At 34.8% G+C, this 15966-nt stretch overlaps 1 long non-coding RNA gene across 1 annotated transcript; it reads right to left on the bottom strand.

Moving 5' to 3' along the window:
• Positions 1-3839: 3839 nt before the first annotated feature.
• On the bottom strand, positions 3840-14448 carry LOC123560529 (uncharacterized). The gene is made up of 4 exons (XR_006688256.2): positions 14364-14448; positions 6730-6795; positions 6051-6132; positions 3840-5606 (listed from the first exon to the last, which is right to left on the bottom strand). It is a non-coding gene; the product is annotated as an uncharacterized LOC123560529 (long non-coding RNA).
• Between the last annotated feature and the right edge of the window lie 1518 nt (positions 14449-15966).

Below are 15966 nucleotides of genomic sequence, written 5' to 3'. Positions count from 1 at the left end.
CAGCCTGAACCTTTGGTTCAGGTCAGCTAAGAAAAAAGCAGCGGTTGTGATAGAGATTCGCTGTAACTCAACAGCGGTTAAATGTTAAACATGTTTAAAACACCGGTGTGATGTAATCCTTTGTTAGTTTTGTCCATTATATAGGTTATTGTACCGATACCGTTCTATACACATGGTTCGAAAGCTTACGGACTTTTATGGCAACAACCGAGGCCAAAAGAAGTTTATACTGTTTTGGAATCAATATTTCATATTCTCCATGAAAACCCATTTCTTAAGTGTCAAAGCCATGCATATCTATATTTTGTTCACTTATGTTTGTGATAGGGGAGGTAAAATTCACTTGTAAAGATTTAGGGGGTAGGGTACAGTTTACGTCTACAGTTTTTTCACTGTTTAATTACAGTAAATATCTGATTGTCAGTAAATGTATATATGACAAACAATGCCAGCAATTAGAAATCCATCAAGAAAGAATGAAGGGCAAACTTGATATTCAATGTCAAAGGTCAAATTTATGTATAAATCACATAAATTGGCATATTTGAAATTTATTTTTATTCTTAGAAATTAGTTTGTTATCATAAGTCACTCAGCTTTACATATGTAATGTGTATATATTAGCCAAAGTCAGAAATGCAAATCCTATTGCAAAACGTCAATTTCAGCCCTAATAATTGAAATTAATTTTCATGCAAAAATGTGAAAAATGTTACCTTTACATTTTCTAATCTATTTAATATGTATTCACATTATTAGTCACTGAAGTTATTTCGTTTTAATGTCTGAATGTCAGGCAAAGTCAGCAGTGCAGATGTAACCCCAAAACTGTCAAGGGTAAAGCTTATATCAAAGGTCAAATGTCAAATTTGTATGAAAAATTGCATGAATAGCTTTCTGTTTGAAATATAACAGACATTTGTAATCATTAATAGTAATTGCTAGTGATTTATTTTGATGTATATATGTCCCACAATGACAGTAATAAAGATATCGTCTGAAATCAGACAGGTTCAAATGTGATATTAAGGGTCAAAGGTCATTTTCAAGTAAAATAATGAAAAATAACTCTTTAAATTTTCTTTTTGTAAAAAAATATCTTGTCGATATTAGTCAATGATATCAGTTCATTTTAATGTATAAATGTTAGGCAATGTCTGGTATGCACATATAACTTTAAAACATTCAAGGTCAACCATAATATCAAAGGTCAAAGGTAAAAATGTGAGTAAAATGTTGCGATAATATCTCCTATTTTTAATATTTTTTATTGTTTAAAAGTATTTGTTTTGTCATTTTAGTAACTGGTCGTTGTTCAGTTTACTGTATATATGTCAGACGATGTCATGGAAGAGAAAATAAGCCAAGGTCAAAACTGGTATTAAAGGTCAGGGGTCATTTTTGTGTAAAAGATCAAAATGTAGCATGATCATTACTTTGTTAGAAAATAGCTTGTTGTTATATTTCACTTTTAGCAATTTATTTTAATGTGAAGCAAGGTCAGCAATGTAGGTCTTATCCGGAAAAGTCAAAGCCAAACCTATAATTAATGGTCAAGGGTCAAATTTGTTTGAAAATTAGCAAAAAAAAACAGCATTTTTGCAATGATTTTTCTTTATTGTGTTAAGGTATTTCAAAACAAGTAACTGATCATTATTCATTTTAATGTTCATATAACAGATGATGTAATTCTTGAAATAATAATGAAATATTAGTCAATGTTAAATCTGATATTAAAGGTCAAAGGAAAGGGCCTTCAAAAACTCGCCAGTATGAAAGAACTGGTTGAAACAAGTTGGAGAGCGAGTGCAAAGATCTAACGGCAAGTCTACAGAGGCACCGTACGGCCAAAAGCATAGTACGCATCCATCTCATTGATCACTGCTTCCAAAAACAGTAAAGATAAACTGGAAACTGGACAAGGTTAAATTCAGGCCTGGGGATAATCCCGGAGCAATAATAAGAAATTCAATAAAAGAAATGGAAAAGACAGCCAACCCTTAGCCATTAGAGACAAGACGAGAGTACAAAGCCCTTGTTCATGCAGAGAAGGCAAAGAGACTACCTTCCCATCCACTCCACTCAAAACTCGAGAGCAGAACCAAGAACTGACTGAAACGACAGAGTCTCAACCACATCGTCAAAGAAATGCAAAAAGTAAAGCAGCAGCATTGGACACAGAGGCAGAGCCGCTCGAGCCCGATGAATGGGTTGCTAGACAATGTGCTCCCAAGATTAGACTGGAGGTGCCAGGAGTAGAAGAAAAGGGAAAGCAGCATCAGGCTTATCAACAATCTCTTACGCTAGAAATGATCAATAACTGCTATCCAGCACACTCTTGGATCCAAGCATATATCGATGGATCAGTGGAGAAAGCAGATCAGAATGCTGGGACTGGTGCCTACATCAAGTTCCATTTTCACACTCTCTCATCCAGTTGGCAAGAGATGCCCTCACATCGGCGACACATCAACTGTATGAGCGAGAAGAAAAGGGACAATATATAATTTTCCTAACAGACTCCAAGTCAGCTCTTCAGGCTCTCTCAGCAGATCCATCAGACAACTTAACCAGACAGCTGTTGAAAAACATCAATCTCCTGTCTGAGAACAACAATGTAGCATTTCGATGGATTCCTGCACATATGGGCATAGCCATAAATGAAGCTGCGCACAAACTTGCAAAGGAAGCAACCAGACAAATATAGCCCCAACCTCAAACTTCATACAGAGAAGCTCAGGCTCTGTGGAAGAACAGCTTTGCGTCAGACTGGAAGAACATAAATGGAGGCTACCTGCCCAATCATGACAGTCTACATAAGCTAAACAGGCACAGCCAATTAACTATCTTCCGTCTGCGCACTGGAGACTGTGGCCAGAGAAAACATATGAAGCAGCTGGGTGTTGCAGAGACAGCTAAATGTCAGTGCGGATCAGAGGAACAAACACCATTTCACATCCTGCAGAGCTGTTCCTATCTGGAAGAAGCACGCCAGAAAGTTTGGCCCACAGACATCCATTTTGAGACCAAGCTGTGGAGAGATGCCAGGACCTGCAGAATATGGTGCAGTTCATTGCCGCATCTAATTTTTAAGATATAAAACGGCCATAAGAAGAGAAAAATGCTATTTTCGCGATCTTTCACAGAAATTTGACCTTTTACCTTCGATATAAGCTTTACCAATCACTGTTGTTGAAATTAGATATGCACTGCTGACATTGCATAAGACAGAATTATTTTCAATGAAAAAAGTAAAGTATCGAAAAGGAAATTAAAAATGCTGTATTTTGAATTTTTTTACATGAAAATGACCTTTGACCTTTAATGTCACGTTTGACCTTGACTAATTTTTCATTATTATATCAACAGTAATATTGTCTGTTATATATACTTTAAAATGAATAATGATCAGTTTTACTAGTAGTGAAAAAAATACCCTAAAACAATAAAAACTTGTATTTTAAAAGAGGATTTTATATCCAGATTCCTCTTTATCAGCCAAAACCTTAAAAGTTTATGCTTTTTTTTTCCAAATTCTGACGTATTTTCTTCGTAAATTTTTTAGCGAAGAAAAAATCAACACGCATTTTTTCATACATTTAACCTCATCATTAATTTTTCAAACGAAGTAAAAATCAACACATAAAATGACATATGTCATGATACATTTTTTTCATATATATATATATATATATATATATATATATATATATATATATATATATATATATATATATATATATATATATATATATATATATATATAAATATATATAATACATAATAAAAATCATCTTTCATATTCTGCAAAAGCGATTTTATTGGGAAATTTTCAAATATATCAAACTTCGTAAATTTACGAACAACCCTTTAATTGCATTTTCTTTAATTAAGACATGTTCGTAAATTTACGAATGCAACAAGTCGTAAAAATTTCATATAAACTTATACATAAATTGGATTTTAAAAATGTTCAAAAGAAGTAGTTCATAAATTTACGAAGTTTGACAAGGCTTGGCACGAAATAAGTTAACATCAAAATGAAACAATGAGCTTTGTATATTTGAGAAACCATGCACTTCTTAAATTTATGAACAAACCTTTAATTTCATTTATTAAAAAACAAAACACACGTATTCTTAAATAGGAAACTTACATTATGATTTTTTAACTGAAGACATGTTCGTAAATTTACGAATGTGATCAGTCGCAAAATTTCAAATAAAATTAATACGTAAATTGGAGAAGTTCGCTAATGTGTCGCATGAAATCATTGAGACAATATTTCAAAACTAATGATTTAAAATGAAACAATGAACTTCGTAAATTTACGAATATAATGAACTTTGTAAATTTACGAACAACACTAATTCCATATATAAATAATATAGTGATTTTAAATAAAATAATTAACTTCAATAATTAAACCATGAGCATGACACCAATTATATCATATCTTTAATAAAATGACAACACATGATATGTTCAAAGGATAAATGCATAAAGTTTAAATCCTGTTCATCTGTATATTAAAAATCAAATCAAATGATTGAATTTCATAAACTGGATAAAGTCATAAAATGGTATTACAAAGTATTTATGATGCTAGCTCAGTAAAACAATATAGAAATAAAGGGAGGTAATTTGTCAACAGTTATCTTTCCTGAATGTCTGAGCCCTTCTATTGTCATTAATAAAATTTCACATCAGTATCTTCATTAGTTACTGAGATATATCCATTTTAATTTGAAACAAAAGCAGGTAATTTGACATAAAATCAGTCCATAGTTATGTACCCTGATTGTCCGAGTCCATCCCATTGCATAAATCAAATTTCAAATAAATATCTTTATTACTTACTGAGATATACCTATTTTAATTAAAAACAAAGGGAGGTAATGGACGCGACAGACTGCCCCCGTCAAAAACTATCTACCTGAAGTCACAGCCAATTATTTTGACTATTATATATTAAAAATCAAATAAAACTATGCTTCAGAAACAGGATGAAATCATAAAATGGTATTACAAAGTATTAACGATGCTAGCATAGTAAAACAAGACGGTCATGCAATATATATATAATTATATTAAACATAAAAATAAAGGGAGGTAATTTGTGTTTAGTTATCTACCCTGATTGTTTTAGTCCATCTAATGACATAAATGAAATTTCTAATCAGTATCTTCATTAGTTACTGAGACATACCCATTTTAATCTGAAACAAAGGGAGTTAATTTGACATAATCAGTTAATAGTTTTCCATAATATGGAATCTGACTGGTTCTCGTAAGGATCTTAGATTGATACATGTTAAGTGCAAGTTTGATTAAGATCTAACACTAAATGACACCTCTATTGTGTTCACAAGGTGAAATTTAGCACTTTTCGGCACTTTCTGGTAAGTCAGGGGCCGTAAGTCCGGAACATACATTTCGATCTGATCATTTCTTTATGGAATCCAAGATCTACTGTCATTAAATATTTTTTTGCAAGTTTATATCAAATCACAATAGCATATGGCATATAGCTCAACCACAAGTTAGGGGTCCTTCAACATCTACATTATGGAATACTCCATCTTCAATATACTTCACTCGGTAGGCTGCAACGAAACATATTGAATAACTATTAATATACTGCAAACAACTACTGGCAAAAAGTAATGGCTACCTGTAACTTTTTAATGCTATTGACATAATGTTAATTGATTGTTGTGAATGATAAGTAACTGGGAGGAATGTTTTAATTACTATTATCTTGCTTTTTTATACAAAGTATCTTGTGCATAACTTCAAAAGTATCAGTGGTATATGTTTAATACTTCACAAATGATAGCTGCAATTGTGAAGTAGGTCAACCTATTAAGTTTTTTTTAATTATCTCACTTTATTGTTATAAAACAATAAAATGCTTGTCCACAGAATAACTTGAAAAGTATTCAAGACATTTGATCAAAACTTTATAGAATGATTGAAGGTGAAAGTGTTGGGAATCATGACTCGGTTGTATTGATTTCTTTCTTAAATTTCTTCGCTTAAGTACTTACAATTTTTTTTAATCCTGATAATCCTGGCCTTGTAGGAATGTCCATCCTTGTAAAAAGCCCAGACTTTTTCACCAACAGAGAACTAAAAAGACAAACAAATATTCTCATTTATATATAGGGACTTGCACAATGTCATCAGGTATCAAAAAAACAACAAAATTTTGAAATTATTACTTGACACATTAAATGCCTTAAAAACAATAGTTTTTTGCTGTTTTCTCAATCAAATATCTATTGTGTTTGTACTGGGACAGATTGAAGAGTTCAATACATTTATAAATCTAACTTTACCTGCGTGATATCAAGTGTAAGGTGCTGGCAATAATTTTGTGTTAATGATTGATCTATGTCTCCGAAGGTTTAAATTCTAGCACTGGCTTCAGTTTCTTTTCTTTCTTGATCTTGATTTTTTAAACATGTTTAAATGCAATATATCACCTTCTGATGTAAATAATGTGTCATAATACTTATTTTTATGCAAAATGATTTTTGCCTAAATATGACGGCCAGTCTCTTTAAGAATTTCGTTTGTTAATCAAACAAGTAATTTTTATTGGATTGCTGAAAATTGTAATTTCACTACTCCCTCAAAAGCTTCTTGTCTCACCATAAACCATAGTTTAATTTACACTGAAATTCTGAAAGTCTGATACACAATGTAAATTATTTCATCTATTACCTTTACTTTCTTGCTTGGTTGTTCGCTTTCATTCACCAAGGGCTCACTTTCATTCTCGAGTGGTCGCTGCAAAGCAAAACATACAAGTAAGACTTTAATGTGAATTTTGACCTTTAACATCTATGTGTGACATTGACCCTGTGTCTCACCAGAGCACATCTACCCATCATTGTGAACAAGTCTTTTTGAGATGCTACCAGGCATGAGGAAGCTATAGAAAAGACAAAACCAGACGAACATACACTCAACCACCACAGTGGTGACTAAGCCATTCATCAGTGTGAAGCAAACAAAAAGCATCTGCTTCTTTCAAAGATTATTTATAAGCCTGTCAAAAGTCTAAAACAACTTGTTACACAGTTTTTAAGCTCAGAATTAATTATAAAATATCAATATTCATTTAAAGTCAAGTCTAGTTATATTCATTTAAAGTCAAAAGTCTAGTTGCATATACATACTTGACTAAAGTCACTCAAATAATTAATCCCCATTTAATGCAAAAGCGTGTACAAAAGAACATTTTACATGGTTATCTACCAAACAGTATGTACATACCAGAAAATTGCTAAATCTGAAGAAAGTTATGTAGAACGTTTTACAAAATTGCGACGTTTCATGCATAAATGTGTCTTAAGTGTTAAATCTTCCAAATGGATGAAAAATGTAATATTGGAAACATTGTGGTTTAGTTAAAATTTTCCAGAAGATTTCATGAAATTTTACAAGCATTTAATTTCAAGTTACATTATATAAATGTCACTTTATGTGTTGACATTATGAACGTCACTTAAGGGCCCAGTCCATAGTTGAAGTGCAATGTATACATCCTCACATAGAAAACAAGAGCGCCGCAAAGCGGGGCAATATATGTCCGAAGGCTTACATCATAAGATGGGAGCAAAATTTTAAGAACTTGACTGTTGTAGCCCCAAAGGACTGGAACAACAAAAAGAAAACTTCAAAAAACAAATCTAAGTCCACAAAAAAAATATTTAAAGTCTACAAAACAATCCTTATCAGGTACAGGTATGTAAAAATACACCTTAAAATTGGAGGTACCATCCATGTTGTACCACAGAAAAGTGGTCTCGGTTTTCCCTTCGACCAATAATAAAAAGGTTTCAAAATAAGCTATTTATAGTAACAACAAAGGGAATTTCAAAAAACAATTATTGTAAGTACAAAAAAGAGATCTGCCAAATAAAAGCTAAAACACTGCAATGCAGAGCAATATACACCAAGCAAAGTCATATATGACCTTTGACCCTTAATTGTGACCTTGACCTTGAAGCCAGTCATCCGGAACATGGCTCTGCACATCGTTACAATGTGGTGAACATTTCTGCCAAGTTTCTTTGAAATCTTTCCAGCAGTTCAAGAGTTACAGAGCGGACACGAAACAAACTGATATGACTTTTGACCCCTAAGAGTGACCTTGACCTTGAAGCAAGTCATCCGGAACATGCACTATGCACGTCGTCTTGGTGTGATTAACATTTGTGTCAAGTTTCTTTGAAATCCTTCAAGGGGTTCAAGAGTTACAGAGCGGACACGAAACAAACTGATATGCCTTTTGACTCCTAAGTGTGACCTTGACCTTGAAGCGAGACATCCAAAAATGCGCTCTGCACATCGCCTCGGTGTAAACATTTGTGTAAAGTTTACTTGAAATCCTTTAAGGGGTTCAAGAGTTACAGAGCGGACACAAAATTGTTAACGGACAGACGGACGGACAGACAGACGGACAGACGGACACCAGCGTCATAAGATAATACGTCCCTTCGGGCGTATAATAATTTATAATAAACAAGTGAATGAAGTATTGCCATGCAATACAAAGTCCCCTACTGAAAGGAACCTAATTTTCTCTACTGCAATATAGCATAATGAATTGATATCTGTCAATGTGTATAAACAATATTGTACTCTATATACAGTATGTTATAAACAAAAGACTTGGATTAAAATTTGTATATATCAAACCCTATAATTGTTTTCATATAGCATTTTTGACCGCTTATGAAAAATGTAATGTTATTTAAATTAACAAAAAATCCATATAAGCCAACACAACTCAGTGCCAGGTAGAGATAGGTCAAAATACACCTAAAAATTGGATGTTACATGCATGTTGTACCACAGAAAACTGGTCTCTATTTTTTCCCTACAGCCTGTAATAAGTAAGTTACAATATAAGATATTTATAGTAACAACAAAGGGACATAATTCTAAAAAAACAAGAGGGACATGATGGCCCTATATCGCTCACCTGTTATCCTTGCACTTGAGGACAAGAAAGTCCTCAGAAAAAATATCTAAGTCCAAAGGACAGTAACAACAAAGGGAATAAATTTAACCAAAATGAAAGAAAACAATTCTTACAAGGTACAGCTATATCAAAATACACCTAAAAATTGGAGGTACAATCCATGTTGTACCACAGAAAAGTGGTCTCGGTTTTTCCCTACGCCAATAATAAACATAAGGGCCATGATGGCCTTATAACGCTCACCTGAATACCATTGCTTTAACCAAAAACAAAAAGAAAAAATTCTTACAAGGTACAGATATGTCAAAATACACCTAAAAATTGGAGGTTCCATCCATGTTGTACCACAGAAAAGTGGTCTCAGTTTTTCCCTACGGCCAATAATAAAAAAGTTATTAAATAAGCTATTTATAGTAACATAAAAGGGAAGAAATAATATAAAAAAAATATTGTAAGCGAACAAAAGAAGGATCTGCCAAATAAAAACAAGAGCACTGCAATGCAATGCAAATGCAGAGTAATATTCACATAAAACAAAGTCATATGACCTTTGACCCCTAAGTGTGACCTTGACATTGAATTTAGCCATCCAGAACATGCGCTCTGCACATCCTTACAATGAGTGAACATTTATGGAAGGTTTCTCTGAAATCCATCAAGGGGTTCAAGAGTTACAGAGCAGAAGGGAAATTGCTAACCAACACACAGACGGACACCGAGGCGATAACATAATACGTCCCTGCGGGCGTAATAAAAAGAATCGAGATCTTATGGTGATACAAGTTGTGTGCAAGTTTGGTTAATATGAAATCATAAATGAAGCTGCTATTGTGCAGACAAGGTCAAAATAGCCAATGTTGGCCCTTTCAGGGATCATAGCTCTGGAACCCATTATGGGATCTGGCCGGTTCAAGAACGGAACCAAGATCTTTTGGTGACACAAGTTTTGTGTAAGTCTGATTAAATTCAAATCATAAATGAAGCCGCTATTGTGCAGACAAGGTCAAAATAGCTAATTAAAGCCCTATCAGAGACCATAACTCTGGAACCCATTATGTGATCTGGCCGGATCAAGAAAGGAACAAAGATCTTATGGTGACACAAGTTTTGTGCAAGTTTGGTTAAAATCAAATCATAAATGAAGCTGCTATTGTGCAGACATAGTCAAAATAGCTAATCTTGACCCCTTCAGAGGCCATAACTCTGGAACCCATAATGGAATCTTGCCAGTTCCAGAAAGGAACCAAGATCTTATCGTGGTACAAGTTTTGTGCAAGTTTGATAAAAATCAAATCATAAATAAAGCTGCTATTTTGCAGATTAGGTCAAAATAGCTAATGTTAGGCCTTTCAGGGGCCATAACTCTGGAACCCATCACGGAATTTCGCCAGTTCCAGAAAGGAACCAAGATCTGATGGTGATACAAGTTGTGTGCAAGTTTGGTAATAATCAAATCATAAATAAAGCTGCTATTGTGCAGACAAGCTCAAAATAGCTAATTTTGGACCTTTAAGGGGCCATAACACTGGAATCAATAAAGGGATCTGGCCAGTTGAAGAAAGGAACCGAGATCTTATGGTGGTACAAGTTGTGTGCAAGTTTGATTAAATTAAAATCATAAATGAAGCTGCTATTGTGCAGACAAGGTCAAAACAGCTAATTCTGGCCCTATCAGGGGCCATAACTCTGGAAACCAATTATGGGATCTGGCAGTTTCAAGAAAGGAACCAAGATCTTATGGTGACACAAGTTTTGTGCAAGTTTGGTTAAAATTAAATCATAAAAAAAGCTGCTAGTGTGCAGACAAGGTCAAAATAGCTAATTTCGACCCTTTCAGGAGCCATAACTCTAGAACCCATGATGGAATCTGGCCAGTTCCAGAAAAGAACCAAGATCTTATGGTGATACAAGTTATGTGCAAGTTTGGTAAAAAACAAATCATAAATAAAGCTGCTATTGTGCAGACAAGGTCAAAATACCTAATTTTGGCCCTTTCAGGGGCCATAACTCTGGAACCCTTAATGGGATCTGGCCAGTTCAAATAAGGAACCGACTTCTTATGGTGATACAAGTTGTGTGCAAGTTTGGTTAAAATAAAATCATAAATGAAACCTCTATCGTGCAGACAAGAAATTGTTGACGGACGGACGGACGGACGCACGGACTGACGACGGACGAAGGGTCATCACAAAAGCTCACCTTGTCACTGTGACAGGTGAGCTAAAACTTTACTAAAAATAAGCTATTTGAAGTAACACAAAAGGGAAGTAATTAAAAAAAAATTATTGTAAGTGAACAAAAGAAGGATATGCCAAATAAATCTGTTGACATAAATGAAATTTCAGATCAGTATCTTCATTCGTTACGGAGGTATACCCATTTTAATTTGAAATAAACTAAAATGCAGGTAATTTGACATAAAATCAGTCCATAGTTATCTACCCTGATTGGCTCAGTCAATCTAATGACAATAATGATATTTCAAATAAGTCCTATAAGTACTTACTGATATAAATCCATTTTGATTACAATCAGGGGAGGTAATCAGATATAAAATAACTATGAACCTACGCTTGGATCTGATTTGTCATGGAATTCAAGAATTATTGTTGTTGAAGTTATTTTGGAAGTTTGTATCAAATAAAACCAGAAATGAAGTCTCTATATGGCTGCAAAAGCCAAAATAGCCAATTTTGGACTTTTAAGGGGCCATAACTCTGGAACCCATAAGGGAATCTAACCAGTTCAAAAAAGGAACAAAGATCTTGTGGTGATACAAGTTGTGTGCAAGTTTGATTAAATTCAAATCATAAATGAAGCTGCTATTGTGTAGACAAGGTCAAAATAGCTAATTCTGGCCCTTTCAGGGACAATAACTCTGGAACCCATTAAGGAATCTCGCCAGTTCAAGAAAGGAACCAAGATCTTATAGTGATAAAAGTTGTGTGCAAGGTTGGTTAAAATCAAATCATAAATGAAGCTGCTATTGTGCAGACAAGGACAAAATAGCTAATTCTGGCACTTTCAGGGGCCATAACGCTGGAACCCATAATGGAATCTGGCCAGTTCAAGAAAAGAACCAAGATCTAATGGTGACACAAGTTGTGTGCAAGTTTGGTAAAAATCAAATCATAAATAAAGCTGCTATTGTGCAGACAAGGTCAAAATAGCTAATTTTGGCCCTTTCAGGGATCATAACTCTGGAACCCATTATGGGATCTGGCCAGTTCAAGAAAGGATCCGAGATCTTATGGTGATACAAGTTGTGTGCAAGTTTGGTTAAAATAAAATCATAAATGAAACCACTATCGTGCAGAGAAGAAATTGTTGACGGACGGACGGACGACGCACGCACGCACGCATTGACTGACGACGGATGATGAACGAAGTGTGATCACAAAAGCTCACCTTGTCACTATGTGACAGGTGAGCTAACAAGAGTGCCTCATGGTAGTGAACATTTGTGCCAAGTTACATCAAAATCCCTCCATGCATAAAGAAGAAATGCTCCTGATAAAGTCATTCTTGAATTTGGCATTTGACATCTAAGTGTGACCTTGACCTTAGACCCGGTTCTTGCGCACAACAATCCAACTCATGCTAGTGAACATTTATGCCAAGTTACATCCAAATCCCTCCTTGCATGAAGAAGAAGTGTTCCAGACAAAGTCATTCTTGTATCTGTCCTTTGACCTCTAAGTGTGACCTTGACCTTAAACCTAGGGTCCTGGTTCTTGCACATGACACTCCCTCTCAAAGTGGTGAACATTTGTGCCAAGTAATATTCAAATCCTGTTTTGCATGAAAAAAATATACACCGGACAGGAAAAATGTCCCATTAACCTTTGATCTCCAAGTGTGACCTTGACCTTTTAGCTAGAGTTCTGAGTTTTGCGCATGACACGTCGTTTTATCATGGGGAACATTTATGCCAAGTAATATTAAAATCCCTTGATGGCTGTCAGAGTTCTGGACTGGACAGGAAAAAAACCCTATTGACCTCTGACCTCCAATTTTGACCTTGACCTTTGAGCTAGGGTTCGGGGTTTTGCCCATGACACGTCATCTTATCATGGGGAACATTTGTGCCAAGTAATATTAAAATACCTTCATGGATGGCAGAGTTATGGACCGGACACGAAACAGACCCTGTTCATGCCATGTTAACATTTGACTGCCAAGTGTGACTTTAACCTTTGAGCTAGGGGTCTGAAAGTTGTGCATGACATATCATCTTATTAGGAGGTACATTTGTGCCAAGTAATATTAAATTCCCTTCATGGTGACAAGGTTATGTAACAGATAGGAAAAAAGCTCTTTTGACTTTTGACCTCAAATTGTGACCTTGACCTTTCAGCTAGCGGTCTGGGTTTTGCGGATGACACGTCGTCTCATCATGGGAAACATTTGTGCCAAGTAATATTAAAACTCCTTCTTGGATGACAGAGTTATGGACCGGACACGAAACAGAAAACTTGTTCATGCAATGTTAACATTTGACTGCCAAGTGTGACGTTGACCTTTGAGGTAGGGGTCTGAAAATTGTGCATGGCACATCGTCTTATTATGACGTACATTTGTGCCAAGTAATATTAAAAGCCCTTCATGGATGGGAGAGTTATGGACCAGACAGGAAATAAGCCCTGTTGACCTTTGACCTCAAATTGTGACCTTGACCTTTATGGTAGGGAACCGAGTTTTTGCGCACGACACGTCGTCTCATCATGGGGATCATTTGTGCCAAGTAATATTAAAATCCCTTCATGGATGACAGAGTTATGGACTGGACACAAAATTGCGGACGGACAGAATGACCGAGGGACAAGCGCATTCCCCTAGTCCCCGAAACGTGTTTTCAACCAGTAGGGGACTAATAAAGATCTACCTTATTACGTCATCTTTTTTAAAAAATTTCATAGTTCTTTCATCCTATTCAAATATTCTTAAAACAATTAAAAATTTTCTGTAAAATCTATATTTTTTCATTGTCTGTAGGTAATTTTCTTCCTACTTATCTGAAACTTGTTACGTCCCTGAAATTCCTTGTATTTTACAAATTGATTCATAGTAATTTAATAAGTTGTTGAATGGATTTGATGAATTACTATGATTTTATTTAGTTATATCATGCAGAAACATAAAATATGTTCTGCCACTTTAACCGTGATTATAATTTCAGAAAACTACAATTAAACTCATTTTCTGGAAAGTTTAGACATACGATTCCAATTCAAAATGTAATTGAGTGATTTGCCAAATAGGTCTTTCTGTCAATTTATTAATATTCTTTTTAACATTTAGAAGTCACATTTTTGCATTGGAAGGCTCGATTCATATTAAGCAAACAGTTTTAGAATTAATTAACCTTATCTGAGTCCTACTGGAACTTTTCTGCTGACTTTCTTTCTCACCAGAGTTAGCCCTAGAATTGGTGACCATTACTGCATACTGAAAAGTAATTGTACATGTTAAACATGTGACATACGTCATGAATTCATATAACAACAATCAAGTCTATCTTTCAAATGTAACAATACAATCCAACATTCTGCGAATAATCTTTTTGAATTCATCAAGCTCATAGTTGTCAAATTAGACAATACCATCTTTCAAATTGAGAAATGGATTTTACTTTTTAGTGAAATACCGGGTAATATGTCAGATGTGTAGTACAGTACAACAGTATTGAGCAGCCAGCTGAGTGGAAAAAAGTGGCTGCATAATGCAGGTAATTTATACAATGGATTTTGGGAAATAAGGCAACGACTACTTTAGACATGTTGGCTGCTTAATAAAGGTGACCGCTAAAGCAGGTTTTACAGTAAAGTAATCACAAAGGCCCAAGTGATAAATTACAAAGCACTTAATATCATTATTTGTAAACTCACTGGTACAACTATAAAAAAAGATCTATTTCCATTCTAACGCGAACATTTAAATTAAATCGAACAAATGTGCTAAACTTTTTGCTGTGCAATCCTAATCAGTTGCCTTTTTCAACATCTCATGCAACAGCATGATATACTGGTTTTAGATCATGCTAAAATTCTTGTATCTGTATGAAAGGACAAGCAAACCATGTTCTTTGTGCCGTTACCTTGTTTCACTTTCTACTAGTATACTTTCAATGATACTGTTGCATGCAAAATAATGTGGAAACAAAATGCTTATCATCAAAAGATTAACATCATTTTGCATACCTTTTTTACTTCATTTCTCAGTTTTTCTATTGTTTCAAGGTGATTCTTATTGTCAAACTGCAAAAGAAATATTGTAAACTAGAGTTGTCACAGGACTGATGAATTATACCCCCACAATATGGCCTTGTCACAGAACTAAGCCTATGTCAAAGCTGAACTTACTTGACCTTTGACCTACTGACCTCAAATTCAACAGAGGTCATCTGCTTGTCATGATCAACCTCCCTGCTGGTCATAATAAACCTCCCTATGAAGTTTCAAGATCCTCGGCCCAAGCGTTCTCAAGTTATTGTCCGAAAAAGGTTTAAATATTCCGGGTCACTCTGACCTTTGCAACTCAAAATCATTATAGGTCATCTGCTGGTCATGACCAACCTCCCTATTAAGTTTCGTGATCCTAGTCCCAAGCATTCTGAAGTTATTGTCTGAAAACAGTTTACATGTTCCGGGTCACTGTGACCTTGACCTTTGACCTACTGACCTCAACATAATTACGGGTCATTTGCTGGTCATAACCAACCTCCCTATCAATTTTCATGATCCTAGGACCAAGCATTCTCAAGTTATCATCCGAAAAACATTTAATTGTTTCGTGTTATTGTGACCTTGACCTTTGACCTACTAGCCTCAAAGTCAAATGTGAGCTGTATTCAATCATGTTACACCTGTAAACAAAAATTTATGATCCTAGACCCAAGCGTTCTCAAGTTATCATCCTTAAACCGTTTAACTGTTCCGAGTCACTGTGACCTTGACCTTTGAGCTACT

Source organism: Mercenaria mercenaria, chromosome 10, assembly GCF_021730395.1.
Source record: "Mercenaria mercenaria strain notata chromosome 10, MADL_Memer_1, whole genome shotgun sequence".
Taxonomy (NCBI): domain Eukaryota; kingdom Metazoa; phylum Mollusca; class Bivalvia; order Venerida; family Veneridae; genus Mercenaria; species Mercenaria mercenaria.
This window is presented reverse-complemented; position numbering and strand designations above follow the sequence as displayed.